At 35.6% G+C, this 18,286-nt stretch overlaps 1 protein-coding gene and 1 long non-coding RNA gene across 8 annotated transcripts in view; one reads left to right on the forward strand and one right to left on the reverse strand.

Moving 5' to 3' along the window:
- The window catches only part of LOC140501249 (uncharacterized), a 67,789-nt gene extending 65,756 nt beyond the window's left edge, over positions 1 to 2,033 (reverse strand). For all 7 annotated transcript variants that reach the window (XR_011966114.1, XR_011966117.1, XR_011966113.1 and 4 more), the window contains exon 1: positions 1,945 to 2,033. This is a non-coding gene — a long non-coding RNA (uncharacterized lncRNA). The remainder of the gene's footprint in view (positions 1 to 1,944) is intronic.
- TGS1 (trimethylguanosine synthase 1) overlaps positions 1 to 17,777 on the forward strand; it is an 87,223-nt gene extending 69,446 nt beyond the window's left edge. Inside the window, exons 14-15 of the transcript XR_011966109.1 lie at positions 3,388 to 3,442; positions 4,752 to 17,777. The gene's annotated coding sequence lies outside the window, so the exon portion shown is untranslated. The remainder of the gene's footprint in view (positions 1 to 3,387; positions 3,443 to 4,751) is intronic.
- Positions 17,778 to 18,286: the final 509 nt, after the last annotated feature.

Here is an 18,286-nt window from a genome sequence, read left to right on the forward strand (position 1 = left end):
AAAATAATTTTCTGGTAATTTGATTGGTATGGCACTGAATAAGTAAATTAATTTAGGTAGAATTGTCATTTTCATTATATTATCTCAGCCTACCCACGAGGAACTGATGTTTTTCCAATTACTTAGATCTGACGTATTTGTGGGAACAGTGTTTTATAATTGTGTTTATATAGTCCCTGAGTTTGTTTTGGCTGATAAGACTCCCAAATATTTTATAGTGTCTACCGTAACTTTAAATGGGATTTCTCTTTCTGTCTCTTGCTGTTGGGCTTTCTCAGTAATATATAGAAATGCAGGTGATTTATGTGGGTTTATTTTGTAACCAACTACTTTGCCAAAGTTGTTTATTATTTCAAGCATTTTTTTACTTGATTCTCTAGGATTCCCTAAGTATATCATCATATCATGTGCAAAGAGTGATAACTTAGTTTCTTTTTTGCCTATTCTAGTTCTTTTAACTTCTTTTTCTTCTCTTATTGCCGAAGCTAACATTTCTAATACCATATTGAATAACAGTGGTGATAGTGGACATCCGTGTTTCACCCCTAAGAGTTTCCTTATCAGAACCACAAACTGGTGGGAAAAGCTAATGTTAACTAAAGCTGCAGAGGGAGAATGACTCGAGGCCCCTGAAACACGTCCAAATTTCATTAGATCAAAAAGACTCAAGCCATATACATCTGACACAGAGTTAACAGTGGAAAGTACAGCTGTCTGTTTCATCTATATGTTTCTATGGGCATTAGGACCACTTAGCCTAAGTGACTCCATATTGGAGTCCTCTCATTATATATGTAATATCAAACAATATACATAAAATCAAATAATAACTGATTTCAAACAAGTTTACAACTACCATATCCATTATTATCATTAATATTAAAGAGACTGTTTAAAATTCTGGCTAAAGCAATAAAACAGGAAAAATAAATTGAAGGAATAAACATAGCCAAAAAGGAAACAAAATTATCACTGTTTTGCTGATGATAAGTTACTTAAAGAATCAATTTTTAAAAAATAATTGAAACAATTGACAGCTTCAGCTAAGTTGCAAGTTATAAAATAAAGCCATGCAAATCCAGCATTTCTGTGTGTTTCCAACAAAATTTCAGTAGGAAGAGATAGAAAGAAAAATTCCATCTAAAATAACTACAAAGCAGAATTAGATATAAACAATTAGAAAATATTTTATGTAAATGAAGACATCTAAATAGTTGGAAAAATATTAATTACTTATAGACATATAAGGTGACACAAAAGGTAAAAAGTAAACAAATAAGCATGGAAGAAATTACCTGTCACATCAATAGATAAGGAAGGAGTTGAAATCAAACATGAAAAATAGAGGTCTCCAGGCAGTAAAATATATACTCTCAGTTATATAAAATTTTAAAAGTTTTGCACAAATAAAACCAATGCAAGTAAATTAAAAGAAGCAACTGGGGAGGAGGGAGAGAATTGAAGGAACGAGTGAACTAATTGTGGCATAGGAATATAATTGGATGTCATTGTACTGTAAGACTGAAAAAAGAGATGATTTCAGAGAATCCTGCACCAAACTGATAAAGAGCTAAGTGAGCAGAACCAGGAGAACTATGTTTACAAAAGCAGCAACAATGCAAATAAATCTAAAATATTTAATAATTGTGACCAGTGCAATAACCTTCCATGTTTCTAGAGGACCTATGCTAAAACACATTTTCTATTTCCCGATAGAGTGGTGGTGGACTCAAGGTAAAGAGATATACATTTTTGGACATAGCCACTTTGTGTATTTGTTTTGCTTGACTTATTTGTTACAAGGTTCTGTTTTTTCTCTCTCTTAATTCTTGATGGTTTGCAGTCTATTTTCTCAAACCTTCCATTGGCTGGGGACCCTGGACAAGTCACTCAACTGCTGTCTGTAATTTCTCACCTGTAAAATGGTATAATAAAAGCACTTACCTTACAGAATTGTGAAGATCACATGAGATATTTGTAAAGTGCTTACTAGTACAGTGTCTGACACGTAGCAGGGGCTCAATAAATACTTGCTTCCTTTATCTTCCCCTCCCTATTATTGTAGGTTGATTACTTGTTATTTTCCCTCTTTCACTCTATGGCCAAACCAAATTTATCCTACTTGTTTCCCATACATAAAATTCTTTCTCAGTCTATCGGTAACATGCCAAAAGAATGAACTGCTTACATTTGAATTGTCTTAGGAAGATTCTGAAGATTACCTGGTAAGAGAAAGTACACTGGAGTTCCTTCTGCCAAGCATTCAAACTACTTCCAAGAAGGCAGTTCTGATTGGCTGGCCATGTTGTTCAAATGCCAAATTGCCTAAAAAACTATTTTACAGAGAACTCACATGTTGCAGGCACTCACACGGTGGTCAGAAGAAGCAATATAAGGACACTCCCAAGGTCTCTCTGAAGAACTTTGGAATCGATTGTGAGACATGGGAGACACTGGCACAGAGTGCCCACCTCAAAGAAGGCACTGTGAGCAAAGCAGAATTGCTTCAGTAGCTCGAAAGAAACATGAGCTACACAATTTTAGAGATATCTCCCTCCCTAAATGAGCGCATAGACTGTTTATGCTCGACCTGTAACAGTCGTCCAGGCTTGTACTGGTATGTTCACACATACTACATTGACCCTGACATCACAGTGCCATTTTGGGCCTCTTCAAGCATGAAGGGCAAACACCAACAAGCTATCCATCCATGGTGTGGGGTTGTCTGTGTCTTGGAATTTATGTCCCCTTCAAGAATTAACTCTTAGAAAAAACCTTTACTGATTCCCCCAGTTATTAATGTATCCCAACTCTGTAATTAATTTGTATTTATTCTCCATATATTTTATATTTATGTCTCTGTAAATGTTGTATCCCTCCTGGAATGTAAGTTTCTTGTGGAAAAGAACTGCTTCATTTTTGTTCTTGTTTTCCCACCACTTAGCACAGGACCTGACACATAGTAGGTAATTTATAAGAGTTTATTGAATTAATGATACTATTTTTGCTCTTAGTAATGATTGTTATTTTTCTAAATGTTCACAAACCATCTCCTTAATAATGTGTCTTAGAATTTTGCTAGGAACTGAAGTCAAGTTTGCCAGCTTGTTATTTGAATGTTTCATCTTTCTCTTTTTTGCAATAAGTGGGATATTTGCTCTTCTCCAGTTCTACAGTACTTCCTCCATTTGCCATAATTTTTTAAAGACTCTGGCAGCAATACATATGTTAGGGGCTTAAAAATGTATAACTTGAACATACCCATCATTCAAATTCATAAATTTATAACATAATCCAATGGAGTATGGGAAGAGGGTATTGTTATTTAACGTAAGCTGCTCACATTATTTGTCCAAATGCCTTTAGAAGTTGCTTTAATTCCTTTAGGTATCTGGGCCCACAGTGATGCGTTGGAAGAATGAAGAAGTAGCAGACCTTTATGGTAATACTGGGTTACCATAAAAATTTGAGGCAGAGTAATTTAATATAACAAATTGTCAGTTTACCAACATAACCTTTGGTGTTTTCTCAGAATAGCATACACATTCAATGGGGTATGGAAATCTGTCTTACCCTACATGAAAGTAGGGGGAAGGGGATAGGAGAGGAGGGCATGATGATAAAAGGGAGGGCAGATTAGGGAAGGGGTAATCAGAAGCAAACACTTTGGAAAGGGACGGGGTCAAAGGAGAGAATAGATGGGGCAGGATAGGATGGAGTGAAATATAGTTAGTATTTCACAACATGACTATTAAGGAAGTGTTTTATGTATACCTATATCAAATTACTTGCCTTCTCAATGAAGGTGGGTGAGGAGGGAGGAAGGAAGAGAATTTGGAACCCAAAGTTTTTAAAATGAATGTTAAAAATTGTTTTTACAAGCAAACTGGAAATGAGATATACAGGCAATGGGGTATAGAAATCTATCTTGCCCTATGGGAATGTAGAAGGGGAAGGGGATAAAAGAAGGGGGGGAGGTGTGATAGAAGGGAGGGCAGATTGGGGGAAGATGTAATCAGAATGCATGCCATCTTGGGGTATGGAGAGGGGAGAGATGGGGAGAAATTTTAGAACTCAAAATCTTGTGGAAATGAATGTTGGAAACTAAAAATAAATTAATAAATTTTAAAAAGTGATTAATAGAGCATTTTTTTGTTGGATAGGTATGTGGAAGCTGGGTAGACAGAGTTCCTTGTAGCTAATAATTGAGAAAAACAGTGGTTTTCAAACTTGAACAGGAAGAGAAGAATAGGCTGGATTTTCTTGGGGAAATGTTACTTGTGTCAGAATTCGAATTTGAACTCATGCCTTCCTTACTTCAAGGCTAGGCCCCCAACCACTATCATGTGTTGCTTCTCAGTGCAAAGCATGGTCTATGAAAATCAAGGAGGCTGAATAGAGAACTTGAAAGAGGATGGTAACTTTTTCCCTACTTCCCCTACTTCTCCCAGCAGCCAAATTCTGAACTCTCCACAAATGCAGGATTTATAAGTAATGGTCAGATTGAAGGAGAGGCCTCTATTTCATATTGTGATCATCGCCAAAAGGAAATAGTTCTTCACTGCTTAGTACCATAATTTTAAGAGACAGTGAGATATGAAAATATAACAAGCAAGCAGTAAATCATAAAAAGACAAACTAGAATGTAAATAAACATCTCTTAGATATCATCAGATATCCTTCAGTGAATGGCAATTACAATAATAATCAACATAGTTGGTTTGAAATTATATAAAAACTTTCTCTTTCAGATTCTAGAATATTTTGGAACGGCAAACAAGGAAACATTGAGAAACCACATTTTAAACATGGAGAATCTAGAAATCGGTGCTTTTGATGTAAAAATGTAGGAATCCTACCAAATAAAAGGAACTCCATCTTCTCAGCATAGGGTCCTCTTCACTCAGCCATCCTGACTTCCAAGGGAAGATGATCCTTAAAAAATCCCTCCAGTCAGAGCATACCTTCCCTTCAAACCAGAGGTTCTTAATCTTTGTTGTGTGTCATGGACCCCCTTTGACAGTCGGGTAAGACCTATGGACTCCTTCTGATAATAATATTTTAAATATTATATATACATATAGTAAAATATAAAATGCCGTTACAAAGAAACCAATGACCTTGAAATATAATGAACAACAAAAACAAGTTCACAGACTCCAGTTAAGAACCTCTGATTTAAACAATTCATGCACTTGAACAGCATAGGAATTAAAAAAAAAAAAAGCTTATATAGCCACTATTTGCTCCCCTGCTGTGCTTGAAATTCTTTCCACTATAGCCAGGGTAACAAACACATTCACCCTCAGTAGAATTAAGTTCTTAAAGGAAAGAGACTTTTTTCCACTGCTTTTTGTATTCCCATGACCTATAGCATGATGCCTTGAGCAGAACAGGCACTTAATATTTGTTTAATTGAACTCCTATTATCATCTAATTTGGAACCTCTCCTTTTAAAATAGAATGTTAAATTATAGTTCTATTGGATGGATGGTGATAGAGAGCTGGCTTTAAAGCCGTGAAGTTCAAGTCTGACACATCCTGGTTTTGTGACCCTGAGCAAGTCATTGAAATTCTGTGTGCTTTGGGCAACTCTTGAAGTCTCTTGAATTGCAGAGATGTTGCTGACCTACATTCTCCCTGGGAGACCCCTGTACCACCGATCCGCAAGTCCAGTCCTCTATCTCTTGTTTTTATTGAATACTCTCTCAGAAAACAGCTCAAAGAGATTCTCTTCACAAATAGCCCCACCAGAATAAATGGCAAGTACTAACTAGAGTTTTTTAGTTGTCCTATATAGAGGAACCAAGATTAACCCATAGACATATGATGAGTTAGTTCCAAAACTAAGAACGGTACATTCAGGAGTTTTTATTCCCAATGCAGTGCTCTCAGCCTTAACTAGCACTTCCTCTCTCTACTCATTTTCATTTACACATCATTTCTCCTTTTTGTCTGTGAGAACAGCAACCCTCAGTATTAGCGTTCTCATGCAACATCTAAATTCACTATTAGCATAAGAGTCTTTGTGTAAGAATTTGCAATATAGCTAAAAAATATTAAATCACGCAGAACTTTAAAGGGGAAATGTTGGCATCTATATTTTTCAAATGAAAAATTTATCAAAAATTGTCATATTTTCTTCACCCCGATAGGGTCAATACCAATACCAAGTAAAATTCTGGTTTTCGGTTTACTTCCTAATTTCCCCCAATTCTTTGCTATTTATAATTTAAGAAATGAATTTAAGAACTTTAAAAAATGTACTGTTTGCAATTTTCTGGGTCATTCCTTCCATTATATCTAAACAGTCCTAGAACTTTGACTGTGCTTAACCCAACCCATCTTCCTGCCATGCTTTCCTGTGGCCATATTGCTGCCATAGTTGTGCCTTCCCAAACGAACCTTTCTACTTCTTGCTTTAGGAAGAGTAGTCGAATCAACATTACCATCAGTCAACTGCCTTACGGCTATACTTAACCACCCATGATTTTTTGAAGTAAAATACCTTTAAAACTACTCTCCTACATATGTTTTCTTCTCCTCAGAAGGGAAGGTGCTGAGAATCAGGGTGAGATTTGGAGTAAAATAGAGATGGGATCAAGTCCAGACCCTGACTCTTATTGATTGTGTGTTTCTGGACAAAACACTTATACTTAGTGCCCCAGCCAACTCTCTAAAGTCCATAAGTTGAAGAGAAAATACTTTAGTGAAGGGGGTTCCCTCACTGAGAGATCTCTAATCTGATATGAAGAAAAAAAAAGATGTAGAATGTCAGTGTCAGCACATCATAAAGCACTATGTCAAATCTCCTAGAAGCCCACAAACCAATCCTCTAAGATTCTCCACCACTATGTCTCTTCATTTCTAGGTCAGATACTTGCAAATTCTGCAGTGTTACTGATGTTGCTGGATTGAGTTTAGATATGTATAGCATAGAGACACCATGTACCTGAACTGGGAATCTTCCTCATAGCGGACCCATATTCACCTTTGACTCTATCTGCAGTAAAAGTACTCCTTTGTGGTACAATAACCCAACTTTCTGTCTTACTTACAGATAGTCCAAAGTTTAGTCAATAAATAATATGGACTAGAGGTCCTGATGTATGGGAGATATTTTGATTTCATAGATATCACTGAGACTTCGTCTGGTGAAACTCACGATTGGACTATAGCTCTGAAAGGGTATATTTTATTCAAAAGTAACAAGGTAAGTAAAGAGGTAAAGGGGGAGAGTTGTCAAGGAGTAGCATTAATATATATTGAGAAAGTAAGCTCATGTGAAAAAAATACAGTAATCAGAAAGGGACAACATGACAGAGTGTATTTGGGTGAGGTAGAGACAAGGAATTTTTGTCATTGTAATATGCTACAGTACACCTAAACAGAAAGAGGAAATATATCAGGGTTTGGGAAACAGATAATATGATAATAATGAAGAATTTTTCTTATTCAGATATCTGCTGGAGCTCTCTGTCAAAAACAGAGAAGCTAATAATTTCTTGTTCTAGTGATAATTTCTTCTAACAAGAAACAATTCTAGTCTGGATCAGATTCTTGCTAATGGGAGGAAGGAATTCATTTATGGGGTAGAAATGATGGTAATCTTGGGAGAAAATGACGAGTCCATACTAGAGAATGCAAAAGAGAAGGAAAGGAAATCTAATCATAATTGACATATATCCTATGTTTTAGAAAAGCAGAATTTCAAGGAGTTTAGAGGAAAGATAGGTAGCATCTCATGAATAAAATTCTTTAGGGAACACAGCCCAGGAGGGAAAATCTATGCTCATAAATAAAATTTTGAATTCAAAAAGGAAAACAGTTCCAATGAGAAATAAAAATGGTATTTATCTGAAGAGACCTATGTAAATACACAGGGAACTCACTAACCAATGTAAAGACGATGGAAGCAAGGTCAGGTAACAGAGACGAGTATAAGAGCATGACACTATATAGTGTTGTAAAAATATTGTGAAGAAAGCTGAGGTTCAGAATGAATTAGGACTGGCAAGGAAAGCTACGAAAAACAAAAAAGGGGTTTCATTTAGCCATATGGGGAAAAAAGGAGGAGCAAAGAAGTGAAAGTAATTTTGCTTAGGGTGAAAGAGATGCTGACTATGAAGTAGCTAGGTAGCACAGTGGATATAGTACCTGACTTAGAGTGAGGTTAGACCTAAGTTAAAATCTGCCCTCAGACACTTACTGACTATGTGACTGAGCAAGTTATTTAACCTCTGCCTCAGTTTACTCACCTGTAAAATGGGGATGATAATAGCACCTACCTCCCTGGGTTGTTGTGAGGATTAAATTATAAAGTAACTATAAAGAGGGGGTATCTTCTTTAAGTGGAAGGTGTCCCCCTTAAGTTGGGGTCTCTCTTGAGGATCTGCCTTCCTTTAGTGGGATTTGTCCCCCTTAAAGCAGACATCTCCTTTGGGGGACCCTCCCTTGGGAGACTACCCCCTCTCCCTAGGGTGGCTTATCTTTCTCCCTTAGGAGACTGCCATCCCCCCTTCCCTAAGCTGGGGTCTCCCTTTAGCTGCATCACCCTTAAGGGGCAGAGGAGCCTGCTAGGTGTGTTGTTACCCAAAATAAATGCCTTTATTTGATTTAGAGGCTTCCTGAGAGAATTTTTTCTAGACTACCTTTCACTCGAACATTTTGGGGTGCCCTTGAACCTCATAATTTCTGACTCCCTCTTACCTTATTACTTATCACCCTGGTTCTGACCCTCATCATTTCTTACCAGAACTGTTATCACATCATCCTTAGTGGTTTCATTTCTCCTCATTTCTTTTCTTTCCAATCCTTTATCTACATGACTGCCAAAGGAATCTTCCTAAAGAACAGGTTTTTGCAGGGAAATGAGCAGACCCAGGAAAACATTGTACACAGTATCGGCAGCATTGTGTGATGATCAACTATGAATGACTCAGCTCTTCTCAGAAACACAAGGATTCAAGCTAGGTACAAAGGACTCATGAAGGAAAAAACTAGATAAAATCTAGATTAAAAACTGATGGATTCTGAATGCAGATCAAACCATATTTTTTCACTTCATTCTTTCTCATGGTTTTATTTCCTTTTGATCTATTTCTTCATTCACAACTGTGATGAATATGGAAATGTGTTTTACATGATAGCACTATAAACTCTATATAGAACCTATATCAAACTGCATACCATTTTCAGAAGTAGGGAGGAGAGGGAGGGAAAAAAATTTAAAAAAATAAAGTGCTTAGCATAGTACCTGAAATATAGTAGAGGCTATATAAATGTTCGCTACTACTACTGTTACTAACAACAAAGAGAAGTAGGAACTGCTCAATTCTTATTTTGTTTCTATTTTCTCTGCAAAGTAAAATAACCTTAGTAATGGAAATAATAGAACAAAAATTACTGACAAGGAGTTGATAACCAATAAAAGTAAGGAAATGGTAAGGAAATATCTAGCGGTCCTTGACCAATTCAAGTCACTTGGTGCAGATGATGAGTCTTAAAAGAACTAGCAGCTGTAATAGCTGATTCACTCTGAGTAATATTTTGCAAGGTCATAGAAAACGAGAGAGGTACCATAAGATTAGACGAGGATAAATGTCCCAATTTGAAAAAAAAAGGCTTGGGGGGAGGTGCAGAGAAACAATGCAAATTACAAGTCAGTGAGTTTGACTTCAGTTAAAGTTGTGATTGGTAGTCATCTAGAAAAGAAAGTTGTGATGGCCAAAAAACAGCATGACTTCATCAATAACAGGTTATGCCAGACTAACCACATTTCCTTTTTTCACAGGATTACTAAATTATTAGATAAAGAAAACGCTGCATAGTTTTTGTTATTTAGTCATGTTTGAGTCTCCGTGAGCCCCTTCGGGGTTTTCTTGGCAAATACTGGAATGGTTTGCCCTTTCCTTCTTCAGCTCATTTTACAGATGAGGAACTGAAGCAAGTAGGGTTAAGTGATTTGTCCAGGGTCACACAGCTAGCAAATGTTTAAAGAAGGATTTGAACTCAACGAGTCTTCCTGACTGCAGGCTCAGCAGTCTATTCGCTGCACCATCTAGCTGCCTATGCTAATAGTTAATAGTTTATCTAAAACAACTATGTTTTAGAAAGTTTTCAATAAAGTATCTCATGCTCTTCTTACAGAGAGAAAAATGACATATTGTAGAACCTAATCCACAAATAAATGATTATCATTTAATCATTAGATAATAATTAGAATATAATCATTAAAATAAAATCAGATAGATTTTAAAATGATTGGAATACCAGTCTCGAGAGTAGTTGTTAATTATTCACTGTCAATGTGGCAGCAGAACTCTACGTGAGCCTCCATGGGATCTGTACTTGTCACTGTGCTGTTTGACATTTTTATCAATGACATGCATAAAGAAATGGATGGCATGCTCATCAAATTGGCAGATAGCACAAATCATCTAGGAGGTTATGCTAGGAAAAATATATAATGCTCTAGATGACAGTCAGGATCCAAAATGATCTTGACAGATTAGAACATTGGTCTGATTCTAAAAGGCAAAATTCATTAGTTTTAAATGTAAAGTCTTGTATTTAAGTACAAGCACAAAAAAAAATTTAACTTCATGATTGGTCAGATAGTAGTTTTTCTCAAAGAGATGCAGAAATTTAACTGCAAATTCAATCCGAACCAGCAATGTGTCATGGCAGCCAAATAATCTAATGTAATCTTGGATTGTATTTGGGTGGGGGGGATAATTTTGAGGAATGAGGATGTGATATTCTCAATATATTTTCTCCTTACATCATCTGAAGGATTGTGTTAAATTCTGTCTGCCACTATTTAAGAAGGGGATATTGATAAATTGGAGAGTGCTCAGAAATTAGCAACCAGGATGGTAAAGGATCTTGAGTTCAGGTCATATGAGGATTGATTAAAGGAACTGGGCACGTTTAGCTTGGAGAAGAAAAGATTCAAGGGGAACACAATGGCTGTCTTTGTTTATTTGAAGGGCTGTCATCTGGAGAACAGATTAGATTTTTTCCATTTGGCCCCAAAAGGAAAAATCAGAAGCATGAAGTAGTATGCAAAAAAGCTATGAAGATGATTGCATCTCAGGCTCCAGTGTTTTTTGTTTTAAACAGGGTATGAGGTAGATAGACAATCATAGGAATAGCTTATTAATAAAAGAAACCAAAAGTGGAATGGACTACCTAGAAAGGTGGTGAGCTCACCTCCTATAAGATCTTTAAACAGAGGCTGAATGACCACTTATTATGTATTTTACAATTGGTACTACTTTGGGGTATGTGGACTAGTGACTGCTAAAGTCACTTATAACTCTCAAATTCTGTCATTCTGTAATTAAATAGACTCTCCAGGCCTTGCTTTCCTACCAATTATATTCTAATTACCCAGTTCTTTAAACTTTCTTTTCAATACTCTTATAATGTCCTTTATACATTTTAATCCTCAAATATCCTGAGACTTATTAGTATTAATTTTACAATTATGATAATTCAAAATTTATATTTTACAAATCAGTTATGCAAAACTAATAATCAATCATGTCAATTCAGATCAACAAGTATTTATTAAAGCTTTGTGTCAGGCTAAGTGTGAGAGATAAGAAGAAAGGCAAAATCAGTCCCTGTTTTTAAGAGGCACAATCTAATGAAAAGACAACATGCAAACAACTAGGTTTTAGAAAAAAGCAAGATAGATACAGAATAAATTGGAGAATCATGAAGATGATCACACAGTTTACACAGTAATAATAAATTATATTTACATGCAATTGGCTGTTATCAAATAAAACTGCAAGACCAGCAAGGTTATGTCATTACTTATCAGAAACACTGTCAGGCACTTTGCATTTACTGATTTGAGAAAATACCTATGGCAAAGAAAGAAGAGGAAAATTTGAATCTCAGATGTAAACCCCCATATGTAGCAAACAAACTAATAACAGGCAAAGACAAGATATAGTCATTGCTTTTTGCAGAAGTCTTAATTGTTTACTTAGAGAACCCTAGCGGATTAACTAAAATTAATTGAATATAATTAATAACTTGAGTAAAGTATCAGGATATAAAATAAACCCACAAAAATAATCAGCTTCTCTGTATCTTAGCAACAATATCTAGTAGGAAAAGATAGAAAAAGAAATTTCATTCAAAAAACTACAGAATGTATAAAATTCCTAGAAATACACTTACCAAGATACACATAGGAATGATGTGAATGCAACTACAAAATACTCTTTACAGAAATAAAGACAATAATTGGAGAGATATTAATAGTGTATGGTTGGATCTTGCTAACATAGTAAACATTATAACCCCAGCTAAATTAATTTACCAGTTCCGTGCCATATGAAACAACCAAAAGGTTACATGATAGAAATATACAAAAGAACAACTCATCAAGAGAAACAAAAGGTCAAATTTGAATCTCAAGGGAAATAATGAAAAGCAGGAGAAACTACTTCAGCCTAACAGTACCAGATCTCAAAATGTATACTAAATCAGTAATCATCAAAACAATTTGATGCTGGCTTAAAATAATGGAAAAGTTGGTCAATGGGATAGAAAAGATATGGTAAACCTAGAAGCAACTACTGATGTAAGAACTCACTATTTCACAAATTTTGCTGGGAAAACTGAACAACAGTTTGGAAGAAATTAGGCTTGACCAACATCCCATACCGTGTACTAGAGTGAGTTCCCATATGGCCACATCTAGGCCCATATAGCCTAGATATGAGAAGGCAAATTATAAACAAGTTACAGAAGAACTGAAGGCAATGCCTTTCCTAGTTGTGTATATGAAAATCAAAGGATAGAGAATCAGAGGTGGCAAAATCAACAATTTGATTACGTAAAATTGAAAAGGTTTTGGCACAAATAAAATCAATGTACTTAGAATTAGAAAAGAAACAATGAAGTGGAGAAAAATATTTGGAGCAATTTCTCCAATAAAGGCCTTTTTCTAATACTTATAGGACTTTCTACAAATATGTAAGAACAAGATCCATTCCTCAATAAAGAGTCAAATGATATGAGCTGGGAGCTCTTTAAAGAGGAAACAGAAATGATTACCAACTGTATGAAAACAATGTTCCAAATCTCTAATAAGAAAAATTTTAATGTGCATATGACTTTAGATTCTCCTTCCATATGAAAATAGAATTTCACAGCCTTTTTAGTAAATGACCCTAGATGATAGTAGGCCAAGTATTCAAAATTAATGATTTCACTTTGAGATAGAGTCTTGCAAGTGACATATGGAAACAGTTTAGAAAAACAAAGACTCCCAATAGACTTCCTCTTCTAGGAAACTATTTACAATGTTTATTATAATTTATAAGTTTAAAAGCCAGAGGAATATATATGCTTTTACTCTCTTTGAAAAACAGTAATATTTAATGTTTTGTAATATTTGTCTAATGCCTCCAGATTTGGTGGCCTATGTTGAGCAGTTGTCAGAGACATAACCAAAGTTGGGGAAGAAAGAATTTCAGGCATACTTAAAGGAAAGTAAGAATAAAGGACAATCCTCAGAAATGCTTGAGAGAAAACTCTTGTATTTATCACTCACAAATATTCCCTTAAACATGTCCATTCTTTTTGACATGATACTGAGTGAAGAAATTGAGGTCACAAAAGTCCTCAAAAGGCCGCAAAACTGACTTAATTTTATGAGGCAAGTTAGAGGCTGATAAGAGATTAGGCCTATCAACTCTTTTCATTCCCAAGTCAATGCCCTCTTCTTCCTGACCACATTGTTTCTGCAGAAGTCTGATATCTAAAACTACATTCTGAAAAACACACCAGTTAGGAGACTGATCTTAAAGGTGGCTATATGAAGTGTGCCCAAAACCAGGTCTCTGGGCATTTTCTGTCTTTCTCTCCCTCCTCACGGCAATGAGTATGGCATAAACATAGCCTGACTTGAAAAAAGCAAAAACAAAACTGGAATCTGGAAAACAACATGCATTATGTAAATTAAAAGAAGTTCAATGAAATTGAATGTTGTGTAAGCTTGATTCCAGAAAAACACCTCCTTGAGGGACTATGTGTAGGGAATGTTGCATAAGCTGTCAAACTCAGTATGTTGGTTCATTTTTTATGCAACTTGGGTTTTTTAATCTTTATAAAGGAAGGAAGCCTCACTGGGAAGGGGAAAGTAAGAGGGATATATTAAAAAATAAATGCAATATAAAAGCAGAAAACATCCATTAGACTTTAAAGTATAGAGCTGAGATTTAGTTAAGCAAGTTCGTTCAGCTCCTAGGGCCTGCAAACATGAAGCTAAAAACAAATTCTTCAGTATTAGCTGCTCTGTAAGAAACCTGCTGGGATGGAAAGAGTTTTCATGGGCTGTGCTTTCCACCTAGGATCTAGTTATCACTGCAAGCAGGTGTTTTCTCATGTAAAACATGTTCTTGGCCTTGTTAAAGCCATCATGCATCAAGATGTTCAGTTGCCAGCATGATACAATTAAAGGAGCCCAGGTGTTTCTGACCTCTCAGGAGCCACGCATGCTTAGCCTGTTGCTAAAGAGTGATTCAAAACAGAAAGTCTGGGCACTTATATGGATAATCTGTCCTCTCGTTTACCTGTAGGGCAAGGTTCTTAATCTCCTTTTCTTTGTGTCATGATCCCTTTGGGAATCTGGTAAAGCTCATTCTCAGAATAATGTTGTTTTTTGTTTTTCATGGATCTTTTTTTAAAACCCAGTCATATTGAAATAAAATATTTTTTTCACAATCAAATTCACTAACCCCATGAATTCTGTCCCAAAGGGATCTGTGGACCCCAGATTAAGAACCCTTGCTTTAGAGTATCAATGATTTGTGAAGTTTCTCATAATAACTAATACAGTACTCTGATTAAGGTCCCTGAGTGAAGGGATTGGTTCATTCCTTGTTTTTATATCCACAGCACAAGACACAGAGGAAACTCTTAACAACAGCTTTCTGACTTACTGATTTACACAGCCTTTTAAAATTTGCAAGCACTTTATGTATATAGGGCACCCAGATGGCTCAGTGGACAGAGTGCCAGTGGCCTTGGAAGCAGGAGAACCTGCAAATCTGACCTCAGACACTTTCTAGCTGTGTGACCTTGGACAAGTCACTTAACCCTGTTTGCCTTGCTTTCCTCACCTGTAAAATGATCTAGATAAGGAAATGGCAAATCATTTCTGTATCTTTGCCAAGAAAACCCCAAATGGGGTTAAGAAGATTCAGACATAATTGAGATGACTCAACAACTGTATACATAATCTCATTTGACCTTTAAAGTTATTTGTGAAAGGGGTACTAGAGTCATTATTGGACTCCCTTTGGAATAAGTGAAGAAATTAAAGCAGAGGCATTAAATGACTTGCCTACAGTGATTTGCACATAGCTAGGAAGCATAAGAGACAGGATTTGAATTCAAGGTTTGCTGACTCCAAAGTCTCTCTATCCATGACTCCATGCTTACTCTCCAAATGAGCATGCTTGTGGGTGACTGTGAAAGTAATACTATAGCTGAAGTTAGAGGAACATGGGGTGAATCTCATCTCTGCTCTCTCAACCTTAATTTCTTCCTCTGTAAAATGAGGAGATTCTTCGTTTAAATGTGTGGAGAGTACTGTGGAAATTCTTACGTCTTCATTCATGCACAGAAAATACAACAGGATTATAAAATTTTAGATCATTGCCAGATCTAAATTTTATAATCCTGTTATAGTTTCCTGTAAATGAATGAAGGTAAGAGAATTCCCTTAGTATTCAATATACATTTAAATGAAGAATGTTGCTACTTACTGCTGATCTTGCTAATTTTTAAAAAGATTTGTATTGATATGTTTTGTTTTTATATTATAAACATTTACAAGTTATTTCCACTGTATGAGAAGTCTCTTATAACAAAGTAAAACAATTAGAAAATCTAATAATATAGTGACCTCATCTGAAAGTGCATGCAACATTCTCCATCTGTGGTACTCCCCCTATTTCTCTGGTTTTAAAAAAATAGAAACCCATTTTTCTCTTCCTTCTACTCAACAAAGCATTGAAAAATAAAAGAAAAAAATAAATTCTTTGCAGCAAAAATGCATAGTTAAGCATAACAAAAGCCCTTAATGGATTGTATATATAAATTATCTGCCTTATTCTGCAGCCTAAATCCATCAGCTCTCTGTAACTGTTAGTACGTTTCATCATTAGTCCTCTGGGATTATGAATAGTTATTGCGTTTATCATAGTTCTTCCTCTTTCAAAGTTGTTTGTTTTGCTGCATTGTTGTTATGGCATAAATTATTCTCCTCATTGTGCTCATTTCATTTATCAGTTCATAGAAGTCTTCAAAATTGTTCATTTTTATAGCTTTGATGTTATAGCATAAAATGTTTCTGGTTCTGGTTCTGCCGAATGCACTTTGTATTTCTATATCTTTTTTGAAGTCTTCTATTTTCTTAATTTTATAGCACAATTATATTCCTTCACTTTCATATGCCACAACTTATCCAGTCTTCCTCAGTAGCGGGCATCCATTTATTTTCTAGGGTTTGGTTTGTTTTGGGGTTTGGGTTTTTTTTTGCCATCATAAAAAGAGCTGCTGTAAACTTTTCTGTGCATTTAGGAACTTTTCTTCTTTCTTTGATTACTTTTGGGTACAGGGCAGCTAGGAGGTACAATGGATAGAGCACCAGTTGTAGGAGTCAGGAGGATCTGAGTTCAAAAAAATCCCATCTCAGACACTTGACACTCACTAGCTGTGTGACCTTGGGCAAGTCACTTAACCCCAATTGCCTCATCCTGGGTCATCTCCAGTCATCCTGGTGAATATCTGGTCACTGGATTCAGATGGCTCTGGGGGAGAAGTGAGGCTGGTGACCTGCACAGCCCTCCCTCACTCAAAACAAAGTCAAGTGCAAGTCATGTCATTTCTCTGATGGCATGGTCTTCTTTGGCATGAAGGATGAACACACACACACTTTTGGGTATAGGCTTCTAAGTAATATAGCTGGGGCAAGGGGCACACCCCTTATAGTAAGATTTTGTGTATGATTCCAAATATTTTTCCAGAATAGTTGTACTCATTCACAAGTTCAACAACAGTGCATCAATGTGCCTTTTTTTCCAACAGCCTCCCCGATATTTATCATTTCATCATCTTTGCCATTCTGATGAGTGTGAGGTAGAAATCTCAGAGTTGTCTTAATTTTCATTTCTCTAATTTGTGGTGATCTGGAGCACTTTTTTCATATGATTATAGTTAGCCTGGGTTTATTGCCTTGAGAACTGCCTATTCATTTCTTTAGATCACTCATCACCTGGAGGAATGTCTCATTCTTATAAGTTTGAATCAATTTCTTATATATCTTGGAAATAAGACTTTTATCAGAAAAACTTGCTGTAAAGATTTTCTCCCCAGTTAATTATTTCTCCTTTAATCTTAGTTTTATGATATTATTTTGTACAAAATCTTTTTAATTCTATGTAATTGAAGTTATCCATTTTATCTTCTGTGATCCTCTCAGGCCCTTTTGTGATCAGGAACTTTTCTCCTATCCATAAATGATAATTTCTATATTTCTCTAATTTATTTATGATGTGACCTTTTATATCTAGGTCATTTGGAATTTACCTTAGTATAAGGTGTGAAATATTATCCTAAATCAAACTTCTTCCATACTATTGTCTAAATTTCCCAAAAGTTTATATTAAATAAAGAGTTCTTACTTCAGTAGGAGGGGCATTGAGAGTTATAAACTTGTTCATAAAGTTGATCAATTAAACTGTTTGTTCTTGAGAGAATGTTTAAAAAAAATCTTTTTTACTTTATTGATACTTTTTAAATTTGCTTTTTTAAAGAGTGGGGAGGGATTCATTTTAATTTACCACAAAGTTGCTGGCCCCTAAGAGGCATTTTAGATTAAAGACAGCTATAGTAATAACAAGTCAAAAACATTGACATTTCTTAAGATCCTAAAAACAAAAAAGAGAAAAGAGAATTTTCTCTCATTTCCATGTGATTGAGTTCTAATGTTCCTTTAAATTCCTGAAGGTGAAATTTTTATTTTCAATTTAGAACTTCTGTTATATACAGTGACTCTGAGTCAGACAACAGGTTGAGAAGACCCAGAGGCCAAATGACTGCCCACAATATTCTTGCTGCTGAGTGGAAAAAACAATTTTTACGGGGAAGGGAAAGGATGGAATAGGTCTCAGGCTGAAGCAGATACCCAGAAGCTCACAACAGCAGAAAATAGGATTTGAATTTTAAATTTAGCTAAGAGGAGGAATCATTG

The sequence above is a fragment of the Notamacropus eugenii genome, chromosome 4 (genome assembly GCF_028372415.1).
Source record: "Notamacropus eugenii isolate mMacEug1 chromosome 4, mMacEug1.pri_v2, whole genome shotgun sequence".
NCBI classification, from domain to species: Eukaryota; Metazoa; Chordata; class Mammalia; order Diprotodontia; family Macropodidae; genus Notamacropus; species Notamacropus eugenii.